General features: G+C 37.3%; 1 protein-coding gene across 2 annotated transcripts in view; it reads left to right on the top strand.

The window, feature by feature from the left end:
• Nucleotides 1-18,379, top strand: part of naaladl2 (N-acetylated alpha-linked acidic dipeptidase like 2) — a 416,483-nt gene that overhangs the window by 174,334 nt on the left and 223,770 nt on the right. The gene's annotated exons all lie outside the window — the stretch shown is intronic.

Below are 18,379 nucleotides of genomic sequence, written 5' to 3'. Positions count from 1 at the left end.
AAACAATAATAAATTCACAAAATGCAAATATTTCAGTCTTTTGGTTTCAAAAACCCTATATTAATAAATGTGGGCCCACACTTCAATGTCCACCTAAGCCGGCAATGATTAACTAAAATATAGTCCCAAAAAAACCCGTTGCAGGCCTGATGTGCTGAAGCGTGGAACTGCGATACCTTACTCCAAGGAAAATCTTGAACCTTCTTGGAATTTCACCTGTCCTTGGTGCCAGTCGACAAGATGTCTTCAGCTCCTTCCCCAGTCCCTCAGTCCACAGGATTCAGGAACAGCAGGAAAGTCCAACGTAGACACAGTCCTCCAGCAGTCAGAGAAACTCAGTGTAAGCTCGTCTCTCTGCACTAGGCTTAACTCTTGAACGCTCCCACGACGGTAACATTAGTTGAGTCTTCTGTTAGCCGAGTTAGCTCACAGTATTCAAGTCCATTCACTGAGCTAATGAATGCTAATGCATTAGCGAGCATTACATATGACTTTTCACCTACTGTACAGTGAATTCCAGTCTGAAATTATCACAGTAGCTGCAAACGAGTGTAGAGTTGATATCTATTAAAAGACGGTCGAGTTGAAAGTCTAAATATCTGCAAAAAGACTCGTTTCTTGATAAATCCGCCACGTTGTTTCAGCGCGGTTACTTTCTCATTTTTTTTCCCTCTACTTTCCTATCCCTCCTGATCCTCAGCCAACCACAGACCAGTAAAGTTACTTTGCTCTACACAACTTCCTCTTACAAACAAAATAAAATATGTTGAAGATTACTTTTCTATAAAACAGTTTTAACTACATTTTTCCAAATTATTTTAATACCGTAATACTTCAAGTACCTGTAAGTACAGCTTTTTGTTAACACTTATTTATAACAATTTTAACATATTTAAGCAAACGTATTTAATACATTTTAAATTTTTACACCTTCCATGAACTTAACTCAATACAAAATACTTTTATTTTGGACTGGGTTACATGTTGAATCGATTTATAAACATGTGACCCTGGAACTGGCTGGACACCCAATTTAAATGATGTACATTGACGGGCAAACTGTTTTGGCAACTTAATGGCTGATATCAGAGTTGAAAATAGTTTTGAAGTTATACATAAGGATGTAATTATTTTTACTATAAGCTGGTACTTGACAGTTCCGGTTTGGCTCTTAAAAGTGTTCTGTATACTTTTGAGAGCTCCAGTTTGTCTTCTGTCTCTTTGTATCTGTAAGATTTGCCTCAATTGTTTTCATTTCTTACTGTACGTAATGTCATGTAATAATCTGGATGTTAGTTGGCAGCAGCAAGCAGAAACTCAAGTAGGCAAATTTATAAAGCCACATAAAAGACATTGTGAAGACAGAAAGACCTTACTAGCTTCAAGTAAAGAAACAATGAAGTTGGAGCACATCGAAACAACTTTGCTTGACTAAACTGGAGAGATGTTTCTGTAAGAATTCATTCTTGTTTGGATTGTAGGATTATCCCAAGCTGAGAAATGATCACATTTGCATGGATAGATACATACTGAGTCAAGAACAATCAAACTGGAACAGGCAGTCGTTCCCAGATAAATGACTTCTGCTGGTGCTTTTTATTTTAGGTTTCCAATCTCCCTTCTTTGTCAGCCATTTAAAAAAAAAACACTTTTTTTTATTTGAGTCAAAGTGAAACACAACTTTTTCTAATTCACTGGACTTGTTCAGTGAATTTTTTCAGATTTAAGTTTGATGTCACTTGTCTGGCTGCTTTTCCCCTGTTTCTCTGCTGGTCAGGCTGGTTCACCAGTTAAATGTCTTCCAAGATCTGAAGGAGGGGTTTATTTTCTGGGAGGTTTCCTGTGGTGCTGTGTGTCAGTCCCTTCCATGTTTTTTTAAGGTTGTCTTCTTTCCATCTTCAGCGTTTTCCTCTACATTTACTTCAACTCAGTGAATGTTCATTTCTATCACTTTGATTGTCTGGAGAAGTTTGTCAAAGTCCTCGGTGGAGAACAGAGGCATCTTGTACCTTGTACTGGTTTAGCTTGTGAACCTTTAACATTTTACTGAAACAAATTGTTCTTGCTTTGCTGAAACGACTACACATCATTTAATCAGAAAAAAAAACAAACTGAAATATCTTTTTGGGGTACATACTGAATAACTACTGATGATTTTACTGACTGTATCTAATGCAGCTGGGATTTTCCCACATGCAATGCAGTAATTTTTCAGGGTTAAAGAGATGAAGCTTAGTTGGCGACGTCGTGCATTGTTTACTTAACCTCGGCATTATAATGACTCAGAAATTGTGTTGAATTCATTAAGATTATCTTTCTATGCAGCACGGACTGGTGTACTTTGATACCACGTGCAAGGCTGATTTCATAAATGTTCGTCAAGCATTCATCATTCCATTTTCAGTTTTTCTGTTTTTTGTGAAGCAATGCTGCCCTGGCACATGTAGGTAACAAGGAACCATGTACCAATAATACAAAACTTACATAAGTAAGCTATAGACCAAAACGCCTTTCTGTGTAAAAATAATGTGCAAGTCCAGGACTGTGTGTGGGATACATGTCGGAAAACATTATTTTTAACACAAACTATTCTGTTATCGCTGTGTTCTCCGTGATCTGAACAACTGCTGTATGGGTTCGGGTTGGGTTAGTGGTGAGTTTAGTAGGTCTGACTGGAAAATTACAATTCTTCATTTGGATGTGTACCACACCCAACTTTGTCTCTAATATTTCCTGACAGCATGTAGCTGTCAGTGCACATCCTGTCTAGCTTGATTGACACTTCAGATTAAAATGCATGCTTCCATCCATCCACCCGCTGTCAATATCTGCTTTTCCAGAGGTCGCAGGGGAGCCAGTGCTCATCTCCAGCAGGACACATCCTGGAAACATCACTAGTCCATCAGTTACATCCATCAGTACATATATTACTTATCTAATATTTACCATCATTATCACTGCAATGTCACAATTGAAGAAAGGACGCAAGTTGATATTTTTTCTTTTTTTTTCTTTCCATTTGTAGGCGAAAATAAAAAGACCAAGCAGTAAATAAGACAAGATGTTTGCATATTTACATTATACATACAGATGCATATTTTAATCCAGTGTTGGTAAACAATCAGACTGTTTCAGGTGTGCACTGACAACAAAATGCTTTGTCAATATCAGCAGATATGGGGGGAGGTTTGTAGCAAAAACGCAGAAAGACATGGTTATGAGAAAGTTATTTGTTGGAATAGTAGCTGTATATAATTTGGTTTGTATATGAGGACATTTATGTGTTTCAGAGGAGGCCTTGTTAAAACACACGCGCTCATACACACAAACAGTATTAGCTCACTGACACTCTGGGGTGGGAAAGCAGAGGAGATGTGATGTAATCTGATAAGTCTGATTTTTAAGTCCTCACATTTTCGGGCTGTTACTGCCTGAAGGCTACACATTCACTGCCCCCAGTCTGCAGCTTAGGAACAGCTTATGCACAGAGAAAACAAGAGGACAGATGAAAACACAGACAGAGGACAGGGTAAGTGATGACAGAGGAGGTTTGCATTTGGACCATTAAAATGCCATTAACATATTTTTCTCTCCCAATGAATGCTAATGGGCTTTCACTTTTGCTTTAAGTGGCATAAAAAATAAAAAGGCTGGGCAAAATGAAAAATTAGGCAAAATATGATTCATGTGCTATCTTTAGAGAAAGTAGGAATGTTTTGAATATTAGTAGCGCAAAAGGCAACCTGAGATGGCTTCTTCAAGTCACTATTAATGGAAACATAAAGGAAAACATAAATAAATGTTTGAACATATGCAAGGGCTGACTGAGGTTCACGGTCTTGGACATGAATGATGCTTTAGGGCATTATGTTTACACACCAAACAGGTTTTCTACAGCACAGACTTGGTCTTCATTTTGGTTTGAAAACAGCCCTGATGCATCAACACATGGATTCTGCTAGACCCCTGTACGTTTGCAGCGGTATCTGACAATGAAATGTTTGAAGATTTTTTTTAAAGTTCTGGAGGTGGTGTGGAGGAGCTCCAGGAATTGGACCCGTTTCTCCAGCACACACCATACATACAATATTGTATCTACAATTGGAGAATTTGGAGGCCAAGTCATCACCTCGAGCTAACTGTTGTCCTCCTGCCGATTGTAATGTCAACGTCAGGACGATTTTGAGATGGCTCGTTTTCCAGACACTTGTCAGAAAATTGCTGAATGATTCTTTTTAGTGCTTGGATTGTTTCTACTGTAGAAGCAGTACAGAAACAAATGGTACAAAAGCATATAAAAAGTGAATTTTCCATCATAGTTGTCCTGTAATAATAATGGAATGTAGCAAACATTAGGCTTTTCCACAAAAGAGGTTGCAGTCCTTCATCATGGATGGTGCTAGAGCCAGTTGTAACTGGTTTCCCAAAAGCCAAGACCCAAGTTAAGGACACGTTGTTACATAATTAAGCATCTCATTCACTTTTTGTCTTTTATTCTGTTTTTATGTATGGGGACGATTTGACCACACATGCATTATTTATCCCTGTGTTTCTGAAAACCGATGCCTCAGTTGTACTTTGAACACAGTGGTGCTTATGAATGCCTCACAATCCTAATCAAATGATTTCTCATCCAAACCAGCAGCTGGGAAATTGGAGTTAATCTCAGCTTCCACACTGAGATTTATTGACACCACCTGGAGATAATAAAAGGCAGACGGTGTTAAAGATCTTAGTTAGAAGTGGCATTTATGGCTAAATAATTAGCTGTGAGCACAGCTCGAAGCTGGACATGACATACTAAAATTCTGTTGCCATGGATTTTGAAATAAACTCATTTTGTAGATAGACAATCAGGTTGGGGTACTCTCATGTGAAATTGACTTTTCATTCCTGTTGAAGTGCATTGTTTTACTGTTATTTGACCAGTCCAAAAAAACTCTGGAGTTTTAAATGTGGCTCTTACCTCATAGTAATTGGCTTCTAGAGTTTGTCAACTGAGCTTAGTAAGCGTCAGCACCAGTAACTTTGTAACAGATTTTTATTTTGTCTAAAACACAATGACACATAATTCCTTTATTGAACACTTGATCATGTATAACAAAAATAACCCTTGTAGCATCATCATCTGAGAGACTCAGCCCTTTCTGATTGACTTAATATCAATGCAGTGCAGAGCTGATCTGTTGACTTTTATTTTTTGATAATTAGTAAGCAAAAGATCCTTAATAGTATCTGAACCAGGTGAAGCTAAAACTCCCACTAAAGTAGCTCTGGGTAGAACATATTTACAGACAGAGAAGGTTTTTCATCTTAACTGCAAATTATATATACCGATATATATTTTTTGTAAAATTTTGGCTTAATTATTGCTCTGTGGGTTTTTAAACAAATGGCATTTTTATGTATACTGCAGTTGACGATTATTTCAATAATTGATTTAACCTGATTAATGGTTTCAGTTGAAACTAGTTTTCAAATAGGCTCAAGTCATTCAAGACATCTTCTTAAACAACAAAAACTACAATTTAAATACTTGTTACTTGTGACAGATAAATTGCACTTTATACAAGCACCTCTGTTTTTTTATCGTGCTCTTGGAGAAGTTTCTAACAACATGCAGATGACAAAAAACAACAAAGTTGCAGATTTTCACTTTACTCGATGTTTGATGTGTAAGGCCAAATTTGGGCATCTGTTATTTGGGCGATAAGCATTTATTCAGTGTGAACTGCACATAAACAATTTTGAATAGATTGTGCATCATGCACAGACCCTCTGACTATCTGCCTGAATGTGTGTTGATGTAGATATGCAATTGCAAATCTACATATTTGAAGATGCAATGCCTCAACATGTGAATGTTTTAGGTATTTAAATTTGAAGAAGAACCATTTCAACATGACAGCTGCATCAATATCACTGTTCTTTATGTTTCCTATCAGACGGTGAGCTGCACTATAACCATTTACAAATGAAACATTTGCAGTTGCAATATAAAAAAAAATATATATTTTTTTACATCAGTGATGTCTCCCTAAAATCATTCACACATTATAGGAATGAAGAGCAGAATACATGAAGATGGGAAAGAATAAAGATGGAAACAGAAACAGTCAGCAGTAGGCAGGAGAGAGAGCGTGCATTAAGACAATCACTGAAAACACTTCACTGATGAGGGATTTAATGGCTAAGTTAGCCACATCGAGGGCAGAAAGTTACAGTCGTCATGGAGATCAAGCTACAGAGGAAGATCAAGAGGATCAAGACAAAGATATATTTTATAGCTTTTTAAAAAAATTATTTTTCTTTTTTCTTTGCTTTAGAAAAAGCAAAATCCAGAGTGAAACATTTAGTGCTGAATTCTTAAAGTATTGAGGGGATTTTAACAACATAAATATTTGCTGCTCTTTTCTGAATGGAGTTCCTCTAAGAGTGTCTCACACACTCACACACACACGCACACCACAGAAAGTTTACTGTGGGCAAGCGCATCAGTAAGAAAGTAGCTGAAATCGGTTGCTTGTAGGTTCCGTGCATGTTCAGAAGGTACGACACACGATAACTAGAACACTAAAAGCTGTAGTATATAATGCCTACAATTTCTGTTAGCAGAATCTCTGAAGAATACTGGCTTAATTCTGACTTTTGGAGACAGAATTTCACTTCTGCTTGTCCCCAATCTTAAAGACACAGGCATCAAACTTCAGTCCTTGAGGTGATCTCCAACTTTTAGATGTCTCTGCTTCAGCACACCTGAGTCGGTCATTTGTAGGACGGGAGAACTTGACTGTGTACTGGGGAAAGATCATTGGATTCAGAGACACGTCTAGAAGTTTCATGACACCGCCCCTCAAGGACTGAAGGTGGACACACTTGTCTGCTGCGGCCCGGTTTATGCTTGTAACTGCCTATTTCAATGGTTCAAACACCAAATATCTGTTAATACGCATTAATATTCACAGTGGAAACCATGTTAACAGAATTGCTGAAGCTAACATCTTAAATCTTATTATTTTTAATCAATATGGTAAAACAAAAATTGAAATATATCTTGATAGGGTCACATACTACTGGTGCAGAAAAGAGCAAGACCAAGATTATAGATATGAATGCAACTCATTTACTGCACAGACATTGTTTTGAAGTTGCAAAACAATCATCAGACCCAGTAAAATATCTATATATGTTTTTTATTTTGGCTGTCCTCCACTTCTCTGTTTCACGAGTTGCGGCTTGTTGGAATTTGTGCAACCCTGCTGACAAACAGTTAGTCAGGCAGACAGACAAACGACTGTGATTACAGATCTCCGCCTCGCTTCATTTCTTTACAGATTGGAATAAAAAGACTCAAAGAGAAAGATGATGTTTTTGCTGAGAGTATATGACTACTGCTAAATTAACACTTAGCTTCATTCTGATGATACACATTCTCTGACCACAGACTGTTAGAAAACAGACATGGTTTCTATGATGTTTATGTTAAATATCAAGACAGACTCGTTCATTAAAACAGTTGCTGGAATAATGCAATCAATCTGTTTCTACACATTATTTGAAAATACTGTATATTTACTCAGCCTTTTGTGCAATTTCATTTCCCTTACCATCATGCTTAACGTATTCAGAATAGTTCCACATTTTTTGTCTTTGAAAGTGATACTCATGTATTTCATGGAATCATTACAAATTAAGTCAAATAGCTTAAGCCTATGTTTCTTGTCATTTTGATTATGGAAGATGTTGCAAATTCAAAATTTTCACAAAATTAAAATATTGCATGAGATCAATAAAAAAATGTTAAAACAGAAATGTCAGGATGTTTATCTCTGTGATTGGGGCTCACACCTCACTTTGTAAAAAAAATGTTAAACAGTCTTTATTTAAGAATATGTATATTCATATTATAACATAAAACACCAGTGATAACAAAACAATATACATGTAAACACACACACACACAAAGAGAGAGAGCAAGATGGATTGACAGATATTCTGGAAAAGAGTTTTAAAAGAATTAGAAATCTGTCATTCCATGTCTACAAGTGGAGAACATTGAAACCAACTGCCAACCAGACCAGAGCCTTCTTGTTTAAAAACATGACGTGAAATTTCTCATACAAACAATTTAATATACCAATAATCAACTGAACTAACCATAGAACTCCATGACCTGCGTATGTTTTTAAGGTTATTGGTCTCTCTGGTGACACCTAGAGGGTCGGCAGTGAAACTGTTGATCAAAAAACAAGCATTGTACACCTCAGACACATGATGGACAGTCAATTTGCAAGTGCATATTAATGTTTTCATGCAGTTGTGCATAAAATACTTTTACCAACAATGGCTTTATTATTATAACTTCCATTATATTAGTATTATTAGCAGTAGTAGAAGGGGAGTGTATTTTAAATGTGAAGAGTCTTTATTTAGTGACTGAGGGGATTTTCTGATCCAAGACTGACACATCAGTTGCTTATCATAGATAAAGTATTTATCTGTCTAGGTTTTTGGTGTTCTGGCCCATCTAATGTGGTGAACGACAGAAGACTGCGCTGCCTCTACCTGCCCACTGGCCATGCTGGTGTTCTTAGAGAGGTCTGGTAAACCGGTCGGGTACACCCGAATCCAAGCAATGCCAGATTTGTGGAATGGAATCATTTGTGTGTCTGCTGGGTTTATCATATTCCCATAACCATAGTCTGACTTGTGACCTCGTTGTTTTGTAAGAGAAGCGATCAAGTGGAAGTAAATTGCTACATCGGCACCAGAACAGAACAAAGATCTTCTTGTCAACACAATGAAGGCATCATCTTGTTTTTTGATTTTTTTCTCAGTAAACGCTCAAACTGAGTGGCTTCCTGTTTTTGCTGGATGAAATTCTGAAGTTCAGAAGAGTCTACAAAGCCTCTGAGTGCACCAGTCCACAAAGCAGCATTTTTGTGAATAAACACATGCATAAAGTTTAATAACTGCAGCTGCAGTCTTTCCTGAGAGCACATCTGCATTCATTTACAAAACGGTGTGTGTATATCATGCATATAAGTGGTGGACATCACTGATTGATGTCTGTGTTTGCAAATAAAACATAAATGCATGTTAAGTAAATACCCCATTTTAGCAGCGTCTCCAACTGACACATTAAGGACTTTAGACTATGTAGCGAGGAGAATCACACATGGAGCGCTTATTTAGATTGATTTGCATTTGTTAATGGAGGAGTGTCAAGGGAGGAGTGTGCACTCAATTTCACATTGATTGGGACGTGTAAAGCAAATGAGCTTGGTTTCATGCACATGGGCAGTTCCATAAATCTGGATTTTTTTTGTGTTTTTTTTTTTCCATACTCGGTTTGCTTGACTTAGGTGGCTGTAAAGTTCAAGGTACAATAAAAAGAAATACACTGATACATACAATTCAGCTTATTTGTTTGACTCCAACTGACAACAAATATATCAGAACATGTTACAAGCATTACAACAATCAAACTTTTCTAATGTTTCCGCTGGTAAATTGATAATTAATCCTTGGTGATTAGCCCCAAGTCTTTGAGACAGAAACCTGACCCTGCCATTACTTGATTTCTTTTTCCTCAATGATTTTCAATCTGATTTAAGTCAGGATCCTGGTTGGGTAACTGAAGATCCTAAAATTGCACAGCTTTGCAGATTTGTTCATTCTTTTTGGATTGAGACGCTGTGACTTCGGACAATTATTCCCTCTGCTTTTGGGGAATGAAAAAGCAGAGTATGAAGTACACAGCTGTACTTCATACTGTGCATGAATAGTTATGGATAGTTATGATTTGTAACTATGGTAACAATTGATTGAATTTAAGGAAATATGGGTCACCTTTGTGCAATTTAGGGAAAGCTGAAAGGAATGAGTGGAATGGAGCAAAATAAAAAAAACAGCACCTAATATTAATATTAAATCACACAATTAGTATTTATTAATAAGAGAGTGATACTTAACTAAGCATTAGAGTTGGATGATTGAAACTTTATTAATCTTTATATGTACTTTTTTTACTTTCTCACATATACAACAAAAAGCCCTGGTTTATTTTCCTCTGATTGTGGTTGCTTCTTTGCAGTATTATGCCCATGAAGGCCTGATTTACACCATCTCCTCCCAACAAGTTATGATGAGATTTGTCTGCTACTTAGAGCTCAGTAAGCTTTGATGAGAGCTTTAATCTTCAGTGTAGTTAATTGCCATATTCTAGGGCTTGTAACTATTGAACCTCTCTGCAGGAGAACTCCTAGTATTCATTCCTCAGTCCTTATTACAGCCAGCTTTATTACAACATGGGGTGTTCTGTGAAACTTCACATTAAAAACTTTCATAGCTCCACATTGACTAAAATTAAAAAAAAAGAAAAGTGTTCTTAGACTGGTACAGGAGAATAGATGTAAGAATTTGCATTCTCTAAATCACAATCAGTCCTGCTTTCAAAACTCAATAAAACATTCCTTGTCTCTTCAATATATTTTGTACCTTTATCTCTTATTCAAAATGCATGTTTTGAATACACTATTTTTTGCTATTTGATTAGTTTTTCTATTTGTGAGATGGAAAAAACCTTTTTAACAACTTTGCACAAAAAGAGAAAAGAAAAAGTGATTAGAATTGCTGCTGCCGTTAATACTGCCTGCTCAAAAAAAATACAAATTTGAATTAGTGGGCTAGGGAATTTATTTTACTTTTATCTACACAAAAACCTGAGGTCAACTCTTGAATAGTTGAGAAGTTTACTAGCTTATTCCATGTCGTCAGACTTGAAGCTTGTCTTTCCCCTTGTCAGAAGTTGAAGATCAACAACAGTAACGACATCCAGACTTTACTTAACAATCTTTAACAAACATCATAAAAATGAAGGCAGGCAACGGCTGACTATGATGTTACATTTGACTTTTCTCCTGTGGTAAAAAGATCCCATGTACAACCCCACGGTTGTTATCAGTTGCAGTTTGGACCACATTCCCTACAAACTGACAATCCACACACAATGAAAAAATGATAAAAAGGCGAAGAAGATTCAGTTATAATGTATTACACATGGAGGGACATGCTGAGTATACAGGGAGAGTGATTACATATAAAATGACACAAACACTTGAAGCCAGGAGACTACAAGAGGCCCGATGACAACATGGAGAACATGCAAACAACACAAGCAGGAGGGACCACTGACTGACACAACAAGCAAATACCAACATGGATATATAATTAAATAAAGCTACAGAGTGGTATGTGCTGAACAACAGGGTAACTTTAGATTTCCAAATCCAGTGACAGGGCTCTGGGGTTTTCAGCCTCCTGCTGCTAAATGCAACTATGACGAAAAAGCAAAACCCATCAGCTATGCAGGAAACATCAACTCAATTGACTATGCAGCTGCAGGACGTTCAGAGGGAAAACATTGGGACATTTGTTATTTTACCAAGTCAAAAGAAGAGGGAGAGATTGAAGAGTCCTCAATGCACATTTTCAAGACTACAGAGAGAAGTGCCTCGCCACTTAGTGAGAGTCTAGCCTGAAATAAACACTCCTTGGATGAATGTCGACAGAATGCTGAGTGGCAAGAGGCTTCCAATTAGTTACAAGGGTCAGAAACTCAAAATGACTCAACCCAGAGGTGCTTCAGAATGCCTTAGATGACTTATGGCAGTCATCTTTCAGACAATGGTCACTTCATTTCAGGGATAAAAATCTTCATGTCTGCAATGAGGAAACATCTTGTCTTAGTGCACAGTATGAATACAATATAATAAGAGTAAATGGAGACGGACATTTCTGTAAAAGGAGACCTTACATGTCATGTGGGTGTTTTGACTTGATGTGTATCAACTGGACATGTCAGGTTGATGATAATGGTAATATACAGGTCTATGCATATACAAGTTATTCATCTTCAATTCTCACTTAATTCAAATAATCCAGTCACTTTTAAAGGAACTGGTTAAAGTTCTGCCTGTGTTTCAATATACGAATGTTCTGGTGTTCAGTAACCAACCCTCTAATTCCTCCCACTTCCTTGTCTTGACTAAAACATTTCTACTTCTGATAACTGCATAGTATTTTTATATTGTTATTTTGTAAGGTATAGAGATTATCATTTGACGCTATGTATCAGCATCCAGTGTGCTGTGCATGATGTCTGCAGAAACAGAGGACATTATTCCAACAATTTAAACTATTTACAATTAGGCTAATGAAATTATTTATGACTAGCAGCCAACACAGGTCACCTCTCTTTGGCTGCTGCAACTCCTGCATGCAGCTTTGCATCTGATGCAGATGTCATTAGAGAGCATCAATCAGAGATAATCAGCATAACGAAGGGAGACGATGCCAATCCAGCGCTTATCAGAGGCCTGAACCCGTTCATTTTGATTTAGTTGCATACATTTTAGTGCATGAAACTTAACACAATTGGCATCTTTTTCTAATACATGGGAATTATGTTTTCGCGAGTTTTAGTAAACCAGTAAATCTGACACATAAGCAACATCTGCAAACAAACAAAAGTACTGCTACACAAACACTAAGCCTAGGTTAGCATTGGAACCTGTTTGGTTAAAAAAGCTCCCCTACTCAAAGTTGGCTAAAGATGTGGTTTGATGCAAAGGAACAACTTGCAGGTTGTTCTACTGACAAGGAACAGTTTCTTATGAGATACTTAAAGCACTAAGTAAAAATTTACTTTGACTTTTCTGCCCAGTGTTTTTAATTTACTTAATGTGTGTAATTGGTTAAAAACAAAAGGGTTGACATGTTTACAAAAAAAAAAAACAACAACCTAAAAATCTAATAATTTACTATTTATTTTACTGTGACTGAAAGGTTTGTCTAAGGTTAAATGCCAAAGCTGATATAAACTCTCTGCAGCACAGCAGCTGTGACATGTGTCATGTCCTATTTATTATCATAATGTCAATTTGAAGGAGCATCACTCCAGTCATGAAAGCTCAACAGTTCACATTCCAGTAACGTCTTAAAAAAATGTAGGATGACTTTGGTAGGAGTTCGTCCCTTAATCAGTGGGTTGCGGGTTCAATTTTGGCTCTATCTGCATTTGTTGTTGTGTCTTTGGGCAAAACTTCACCTGCCTTGCCTGCTGGTGAGGTCAGAGGGCATGTGGCTGCTATTCAGAAGTGTGTGAAAAGTTGAACGACTGAATGTGGTGTGAAGGGCTGTGAGTCCTCTGTAGTCATTTACCATTTTCTGAGCTTTCTATTGAGTTACAATATTCCTTTTGTCTCCCATGACAACAGTTCAGCTGTGACGAAAACCTGGTTCGACCTAGCACCTCTTCAAGGCCCAGCTCCTCCACAGAGCTGTAGTTTCCAAGTTTCTGAGCTTCCCCTTCTCAGAGTAGCCCTCACTCAGTTCTTTCAGACTAGCCAGCAGCAATTAGCAAACACCTGGTGGTATTACTCAGTGCAACACTGGTAAAAATGTTGTTAGTGTTAATAGAGGAGCCACGTTGTGATGACTTCCTGAAAGCGGAGTTTCAGAAAGAGCAGAAGTTTTTAAAGAGACAGAAGCCCAACTTCAAGGTGTTAAATTACAAAGTAAAGTTTTTTTTATATCATATTTGTTATAGTATATTTGTAACAACTGAACAACTGAATTTGACTTAGTTACTTCATTGTGTCAAGTAGCCCCATGTGCCTGAAAAACACAAAATACTTCCCCTTTAAGTCTGATCAAATGAAATAGAACATTTATTTATTGGCAGTGACAAATTTATGTTTTCAAATTTTACCCGGAAGTAGACATGATTAAAAATTATTCATTTGCATCAAACCTGAACTGACAGGCTCAACATATTTTAGTGTGCATACATTTTGTACATTAATCTGTCAATAGAACACTACCCCAAAGTACAAAAAGGGAAGATTTCACAAAAAGATTAGTAAAATGATAAACCATCATCATGTCGGTATAGTCAAGTCAAAAGTAAGACCAACGTTGTAAAAATAAATGTATTCTTGTAAAAATGGGAAAATGTGGCTGAAACCTTTGGTTAGTGGTTAGGTCTTAATCAGCAACAGCTGCTCCAACATTTTCACCTGAAATAAGTTTTCTGGAACTTAATTAATACCCCTGAACGTGACAAATTCTAAACAGTGGAAGAAGCTTCACTGGACATGCTTCACATGTCCAAGAATGTCCAACAAGCACTAAAGTGCATGACAGAATTATGTTTCCATCAGTGCAGAGCTTACTTCGGCTGGTGCGAATGCATCTATAAGCATAGTGAAGTTGAGTAAGACACAAAGTGCAGCAAAGACATTCTTTTTTTCAATTGGTGGTTTCAAACACATTGCAAGGAATTCATCTCGTCTCCAATGAAATGTCTTCTTAGTTCTTAGTCTTGTAAAGTGTTTTAACCTCTACAAGATTTTCCATTGGTCTAATTCTCCACAACTTACATTTTCACTTACAATCCTGTTATTGCGGACAGGTGCAGGTTAAACGAATGCAAAATTGCATCCCTTGGCCAGTCCTGTTGGGAACTCTGTCTTGGCTCATTGGGTTCCATCCAGGGTTCCATTAGTTTGAGCCCTCTTTGTCTTGATGCATGTGATCTTCCTCATCTTTTATTGAAATTAAAACCACTGAGCTGAATGGTTTTATTTCAGATTATTATTATTTATTTTTTTGCACAACCTTTTCTCTCTTTAAGCTTGTAGCCCAGCTGCAATAAGTTGTGTTGCACAGTCCACACTGTAAAAACCATAGCAATCTATCCCTGATGTTGACATTTTTGTGTTCATAAGTCTTTGGAGATAGCTCATTTTATTTGTCAGATATATCAAATTCTCAGGAAGAAACTTCCTTCTCCTTGTTTTCTGATATGCTGTCTTAAGAAAACATTTGGGATTTGCAGTCTGAATCATAGCAACAGGGAGAAAGTCAGCTGACAGATGTGGAAATGTTCCAAAAATTCCTGTCAAGATGCTTTAGTCAATGCAACATCTATAGCAGATTTGGAAACATACTATGAAAAGTATTTTTAAGGGAAAAAACATGTAAAAATCTTTTGAGATATGAGAAAAGGCAACAGCATATTATGCAAGTTGCAAAATTGCAACAGCATTAATCAATCAGTCAAACAAGTTTAGTAAAGCTCATTTCAGCAACAAAGCAGTTCAATCAATGAGAATAAAGATAAACCCATGGATGAGTTTCTCTAGCTCTTGCTGAGACATCAGTCCTTTAATCCTGGAAACGTTCTTCAGGTGATAGAAGGCCGACTCTGTAACTGTCTGAAGGTTCAGGTCAGAGTTCATCACTACACCCAGATTTTAGCCTGATCTGTAGTTTCCAGCTGTAATAGCTGAAGCTGTGTGCTGACTAGATGGTTTCTCTTTAGGTTCAAAGATAATAACTGAAGTTTTGTTTCTGATCAGCTGGAGAAAGTTGTGGCACATCCATACATACAAAGCAATGTGGAAGAATAGAAATTAGAAATTGTGGAGGATAAAGCAAATTATGATACTTTTGTCTTTTTCTTGAGTGTGTTATCCCTTATAAAAAGGGGAGAAATACAAGAGAAATGATCAGACGGAACCAGTGCGCCTTTACTTGTCCTTGTATTATTTGTAAAGAGCAGAACACATAAAATCACAATTATTCTCATTAAACAATCAGGCTGCTAGATGCCGAACAGAACACATTGCTAACGGCAGAAACAGAAACAGAGCTAACTAGCTAGCAAAACACTCTTCGCGCCCAACACATTAAAGCACAATAACTAATATGCGACACAAAACTAACTAAATACATGCAAACTCACACACACAGGGCATTCATCCATCTCATTCTCCAAAGATTAATCTCTTACCTTATAAAAAGGGGAGAAATACAAGAGAAATGATCAGACGGAACCAGTGCGCCTTTACTTGTCCTTGTATTATTTGTAAAGAGCGCACGAGTCCCCCTAGTGGACTCTTGACTATGGCGCCAATGGCAAAGGACTATATTTCTTGCACACACCGAATCAAACTAAATTAGGATAATCAACAATTGGATCTAATATTAAAATGGTCAAATTAATATCATACCCTGCAACAAGTGCACATCTGAGGTAAACTTATCTCTTACCTGAACAGTCAGGTAGATAAATATACCTACTGTGTTTGTGTACAATAGTTTGAACACATGAACATGGTGCGTTCAGACCACAAATCTCAATTTTTTCAACTCTTTAAGTTTAAGAAGCTATAATCATGTAGAATAGAGAGTATCATTTATTAACAGTAATCAAAGCCAGGAAATCTATGATATTTTATGTCTAATTAAAGAATGAAATTCCAGACTGGTAGCACATTCATACAGTGCTTGATCATAGAGTCTGTCTTCAAGTCCATTGACAGATAAGTTGTAAGAACCGTGAGCTTTAATCCGATATTCACTCACGGTTTACTGTGTGAGCTTCTCAGGCTCCTGCTGCTCTCTTGATCTTTCAGTCATGGATAAACTGAAATGCATTTACAGTGGAGCTTTCCCATAACGACTTGACATGAGTGAAACTCAGGCTGATAGTAATGCTGTTATGCTGCATTTCCACAATGGAGGAAGTAGACGTGTTGTAAATATCCTCAGGCACAGCAGACAAGTTTTTTGTGTGCATCTGGAGAAGATTTGGTACTTTGGAGACTGTTTTCAGCTCTCTCTGCCACATGTAGGTATGCTTTCCTTCTCCTCCCCTTTATGTAACACCCACCATCCATCATTTCTTCCACCGTGCAGTTAGGACATGACAAGACTAACAAATGTCAGTGTTGTAAGAGTTGATGGGTTTGAGTTTGTTCCTGAAGTGTGACAGGACAGCGAGACAGGAATTAAAAGGTTGTATATGGGCAATCAGCCTTGAACGCTGGTGAGAGTTGCCATGACAACAGATCAGCTGGAATGATGAGGAATGGTGCTGGAGGCTCTTGACAAGAAATTCAGTCAGAAAACGTGTCTCTGCTGCCTGTCGTGTTCACGTACCTCCATCAAATCCTTCGTCCTTAGAGGCGACTGATGAGTTTGACACATTCTGAGTTGACGTTTAGTTTCTGCTTGATAATTATCTGCCGTACAGTTGGCGGATAAAATCTTTTGGGTTTAATTTCAGTTCCTGTAGAAGTAAAAGTAGGCTTCAAAGTTTCCCAGTAATTAGCTCTTCCCACTCCTCCTTTTTAGAAAGCACTTGGAATTTCCCTCGCATAATTTTTGCCCTCGCCCGCTCTCTGGGTATAAATAAACAAAAAGCTGGTGAAGTCGTTTTACACAGCTCAGTGCAAATTACAGTGGAAACTAATTTATCTGCAGCCAGAGGGAATACAGGCTGTTAAGATGGCTGAAACCCAGTCACTCATCCAAATGCTCGCATTAGGAAATTGTGGACCATTTGGTAAACACTTGAGTCTCCAAAGTCAGAGATCACTGCACTAACATGTCAGGCTTTATTAGGAAATGTACATTTTTGGTAGAGCAATGCTCTTAAAAAGGCAAAAGAGAAAAAAAGTGACATTTTTCTCATTTTTTTCTCATTTTCAAACTTTAACCTTATCTGTTGACTATAAACTTTATCCAAAATGGTCTGAAATAAAATTAGTAGTATAATCTTCATACTGTATAACGATGGATAATCCTGGCTGTGGGAAAGAGATAAACGAGGATCTGATGTTTTTGTTTTTCCTTATCAGGATGAAACCTAAAAGCATCAATCAGCGAGTTCCTCAACCAACATGCATCCAAACTACCCCCCACGCCTCACCCGGTTCCTGTGACTACCCAGCTGGGTAATTACCAAAGCTTGTAATAAGCTAGGCAGTGAGACAGTAATGTAGTTTTCTCTGAAGGAGCAAGCAGAGGCAAAGACATCCATTTTCAATTACAATCGCAAGCAATGACTTACTTGAGAATGTGTATGCGTGCACGTATTCTCAAATAGACTTAAACACAGCTCCCTGGAGAGTGAAGCCGTGTGAAGCCCACAGGTAATTACTTTAGCACAGTGCTGTCTGCCACAGCGGTGTCCCTCTGATCAATGCCGGTCTGAGCAGCAGGTGCTAGCAGCTTTAAACTTCCCTGGAGGATTCCGTTCCAGCCATAGATCTACCTTCCAACTCTAATGAAGGGAAGAAAATCTCCTTTTTTAAATGCTCACCTTAGCAAGTTCTTTAATCTATTATTATTTTTTTCTTTATTTCAAAGGGAAATAGTGCTAAAAGTGCTAGAAAAAATAAACTCAAGATTAATTTCAGGTCAGATTATATATATATATATATATATATATATATATATATATATATATATATATATATATATATATATATATATATATATATATATATATATATATAGTTCCAAT

The sequence above is a fragment of the Poecilia reticulata genome, chromosome 4, assembly GCF_904066995.2.
Source record: "Poecilia reticulata chromosome 4, P_reticulata-male-v2, whole genome shotgun sequence".
Taxonomy (NCBI): domain Eukaryota; kingdom Metazoa; phylum Chordata; class Actinopteri; order Cyprinodontiformes; family Poeciliidae; genus Poecilia; species Poecilia reticulata.
Note: the sequence above shows the minus strand (reverse complement) of the source record. Positions and strands in the feature narration are given on the sequence as shown.